Source organism: Scardinius erythrophthalmus (genome assembly GCF_964197995.2).
Source record: "Scardinius erythrophthalmus genome assembly, chromosome: 5".
Classification (NCBI taxonomy): Eukaryota; Metazoa; Chordata; class Actinopteri; order Cypriniformes; family Leuciscidae; genus Scardinius; species Scardinius erythrophthalmus.
This window is the reverse complement of record NC_138225.1, coordinates 25,562,762-25,567,589: the sequence shown is the minus strand read 5'-3', so window position 1 is coordinate 25,567,589 and position 4,828 is coordinate 25,562,762.

Genomic DNA, 4,828 nt, shown 5'->3' with positions numbered 1-4,828 from the left:
TGTGCTATAATATTCTGGCTCAAACACTTATAAGTTCTTTATTTTCATATTCACTAAATATACTGAGTGTATGATTGAAACTATCTAAAAGGTTTTGAGCAAATGAGATGAGGGGTTTTCCCAACTGTGGATAGTGGAATCGGCCCGGTGCTCGCCTTGACCTTTCAGATCGACGTACGGATGTGTCGTCCACAACTTCTCCAAGTACTTCTTCATCTTGTTGATCACAACCGTCAGGGATTTCAATGTCAGTTTTCTGTACTCCTATTTTATTATTTCCATCTTCTGGATCACCAAAATCCAACAAGGGAACATCATCATCTTCCAGAGTGATAGCTGGCATCACATTGCCTGGCTCAGGCAAGATCTCCACATCCTCAGTAGAAGGTTGTTCAACAGTAGTCTCTGGCTGGAATTCTCCAGCCTCTTCAAGACATGCCTCTGCTTCTTTTGCTGGCAATGCCATCTCATTACCTGCCAAGAGCTCCCCTGGAGACTGGGGTGGTAATGTCTTTCTCAAATCACTCTTTCCGGGAAAATGGGCCGATGTATCCAGCTTTCTTTGGATGTCGTATAGATTTGTGAACCTTTCCTCGGTAAAGACTGAGGATTTCACAGGAAAGACGGTGTAGTCATCTTCAGACTCACAATCTTCCTTTTCTTGCTGCTGAGGAGAATTTTGTCGTGTCCTGGGACGATGTGTGGCCCTTGGCTCATCTGGTTCATCTTCTTCAGCTTCATACAACTGCCCACATGGTAACAGAAGATCCCTGTGCAGAGTGCGGATTGGACCATCTTGGTTTACTGACTGAACCATGTACACAGGTAAATCTCCCATCTGTTTTAGGACACAGTACACAGCAGACTCCCATTTGTCAGCAAGTTTGTGCTTGTTCCGCAGCCGGACGTTCCTGACCAGGACTCTATCCCCCACTTCAAGGGTAGATTCTCGGACCCTCTTATCAAAACGGCGTTTGTTCCTGTCAGCAACTTTCTGTGAGTTTTCAATGGCTGTTTGATAACTCTCCTCTAGCCTAGACCTGAGATTCCGCACATATTGTGAGTGAGATGCTGGTTTCCCCTCTCTGACAGGTAAACTGAATGCAATATCTATAGGCAACCTGGGTTGTCTCCCAAACATCAGCTCATAGGGGCTAAACCCTGTAACCTCATTTCTGGTACAGTTGTAGGCATGTGTGAGTGGTTTTACAAAGTCCCGCCAGTGACTCTTCTCCTTATCCTTTAGGGTACCCAACATGCCAAGAAGGGTGCGATTGAACCGCTCAACCGGATTTCCTCGCGGGTGATAGGGACTTGTCCGCACTTTCTTGATGCCAGCTATGGCACAGAGCTCTTTAATAGTATGAGACTCAAAGTCCCTGCCCTGATCACTATGCAGGCGTTCAGGAAACCCATAATGCACCAGGAATTGCTCCCACAGGCACTTTGCAACAGTAGTAGCCTTTTGGTCTTTAGTAGGTATGGCTACTGCGTACTTTGTAAAGTGGTCTGTGATGACCAGGATGTCTTTAGTGTTGTGGGTGTCAGGCTCAAGCGATAAGAAGTCCATGCAAACCAATTGCATTGGCCTAGATGTCTGGATACTGACAAGAAGTGCTGCTTTTTCAGGCAGAGTCTTTCTTCTAACACATCGTCCACATGTTTTGACCTTGTACTCGATGTCGGCAGCCATTCGTGGCCAATAGAATCTTGACCTTACTAAGTCAGTTGTACGCTCTATACCCATATGCCCCATGTCGTCATGAAGACAAGTGAGTACAGTTGCCCTGAGTGACTCTGGAAGTATGAGCTGATAGGATGTTTTCTCTTCACACTGACGTTTCCTGTACAGTAGACCATCTCGCATTTCAAGACGCTTCCACTCTTTAAGCACCAGCTTGAGTTCAGGGGAGTCAGGACTGATGTCACTGGGTACTTTGTCTCCAGCTTTTAACCAGTTAATGACATGCTTGATGATGGGGTCAGCTTCCTGTCGTTCTCTGAGTTCCACTTCACTAAAGGTGGGTACAATTTCATGTCCTATTAAGTCTTCTTCACCATAGATGTCTGGTACAGCCTCGGCTTGGAGAGCCAGAGATTCAACCAACGTAAAGGAAGGTAAGTAGTTGTCTGGTTCTCTTAGAAGGTGTTTGTGACATACAGCTGTAACCACATCTGCAGGTACTTTTAGATGGTCAGCTGATGATGCCAAATGATGTGATGTGAACTGTTTTATCCTTTCTTTCTCTTCCAGTTCAGCGTCATCATCAACCAACATACCATGGGGTCGCCTAGAGAGGCCGTCGGCATCCTGATTGCTCTTTCCAGCCCTATACTTGATGTTGAAATTGAATGTGGAAAGGGCTGCAAGCCAACGATGACTGGCGGCATCTAGTTTAGCTGAGGTGAGTATGTAGGTTAATGGATTGTTATCCGTTACGACAGTGAAGGTATTACCATAGAGATAATCTTGGAACTTTTCTAGAATTGACCATTTTAAAGCTAGGAACTCCAGCTTGTGTGCTGGATACCTCGCCTCGCTACTTGAAAGGCCCCTACTGGCATAGGCAATGACCCGTGTTTGTCCGTCCTGCTCCTGATATAAAGCAGCCCCTAAACCAGTAGTGCTAGCATCTGTGTGCAAAGAATATGGTAGCTTTGGATTTGCAAACCCCAGGATTGGAGAGGAGGTCAGCTTTTCTTTTATGCACTCAAAAGCTTCCTGACAAGCAGGTGTCCATCTTTCTGCGAACGGCTCTTTTGGGTTGTAATACTTCCCTTTACATGTCGTCATCTTCTGACCTTTTTTGAGAGGTGGGTATCCGGAAGTGAGATTGTTTAGTGGCTTAACTATCTTGGAATAGTCCTTCACAAAACGACGATAATAGCCGGAAAAGCCCAAAAAGGACTTCAGTTCTTTAAGAGTCTGGGGCTTTGGCCAAGTTTTCAGTGCACTGACTTTCCCAGGGTCAGTCTCCACACCATTTCTTGAGACGACATGTCCGAGGTAATGCACAGAGGTTTGAAAGAATTTGCATTTCTCGGGAGAGAGTTTGAGACCATTTTCTCTTAGCCGTTGCAGTACATGCAGAAGTCTGGCTTCGTGTTCCTCCAGGGAGTCTGAGAACACGATTAGATCATCAAGGAACACTAGCACCTCCTTCAAGTTAATGTCACCCATACATTTCTCCATTAACCGCTGGAAAGTGCTAGGCGCATTGGTTATTCCCTGTGGCATCCGATTGAACTCCCAAAAACCCAGGGGGCACATAAAAGCAGTCTTGGCTTTGTCACACTCCTCCATGTCGATTTGGTAATAGCCTGACTTGAGGTCCATCACCGAAAACCATTTTGACCCGGTAAGGGCGGAGAATGTTTCTTCCAGGTTTGGTAATGCATAAGCATCCTTTATGGTCTGCAGGTTAAGCTTACGGTAATCGACACAAAGGCGGACATCACCATTCTTTTTCCTTACAACAACGATGGGTGAGGAGTAAGGGGACTCTGACTCTCGTATCACACCAGCTTCCAGCAGTGATTTCAAGTGTTTCCTCACAGCTTCATAATCATTAGGATGGATGGGCCGTGCTCGTTGCTTGAAAGGAGTCTCATCTTTTAGTTTGATATGGTGTTTGACTTTGGTGGCATGGCCAAAATCAAGGTCATTGTGTGCGAAAACGTCAGCATAACCGTTGAGCTTCTCAGTGATTCTGCTTTTCCACTCCTCTGGCAGAGGGGACTGACCAAAGTCAAACGTCAGGTTTCTTTGGGTGGTTTGACACGATGGAGAAACAGTGGCACTACAACAGTTCACAGTAGCAGAGTTTTTGTCAGGTAAGTGAACGTTTTCAAGGATCTGTTCGGGTGCATGTAGTTCTGCAATAACACAGTTTGCGGGGATTGTTATATCATGGTCTGTTTCATTCCTGATCCAAACAGGCAACTTCAGTTGGTGCTGCTGTGGCAGAGTGATGAGACAACAATCAATGAAAATCCCACCAGGTAAGGCAGAGGTTGTTGGTTGCTCCAGGACAGCCCATTTCTCAGTATTAGCAGAACTGACATTGGCATAACCTTCCACAGCAACTTTCTCATGTGCAGGAATGACTTGCTGTGTTTTTCCTTTAAGTTTCATGAGGCCAATTTCTCCAGTGGTGTTCAGCCTTTTTCGGAGCTCAAGTGCCCTGAGGATTTGTCTATAACCATAGACAGTTGAAGTGTTTTTCCGAGTGTTGTTCTGGCAGTGTTCATCATATAGCACATCAAGTAAGTTAGTCCCTATCAGAACAGGTAAGTCACTGTTGGAGCGTAGATCAGGGACAACTAATGCCAATGTGGATACTTCAGGTGCAGTGTCAATGAAGTCTTTTGGGAAACCAATGTTGATTTCTACGTACCCTAAGTATGGAACAAACTGACCATTAGCACCCTCAACATCAAGTAGATTAAAAGGCTGGATTGGCTGCTTTGATAAGTGTTCTTTGTAGAATGCAGTTGATACTGTGGTCACCTGAGATCCGGTGTCAAGGAGACAGTTACAGTTTACTCCTGACACAGTAACATTGCTGGTGCATTTCTCCCCTATTAACCCTTTTGGTATTTTAGACCGGTGCTTTGTGCTCAGCGAGTAACTTGAAGTATTCTGTTTAGCATTTGGTTTGGGACGAGTGTGGTTAGTCTTTGTTCCTGTTTGCCCCTCAACAGGAACAGAACCTAGTTTAACTCTGGCTGAGTTTGGGCTTCCCACAACCGCTGCTTCTCTCTGAGTTCTTTTCGTTTAGCCTCAACAACGACTGGGTTGGGTTCATTGCTGCAGGATGGGGCTATA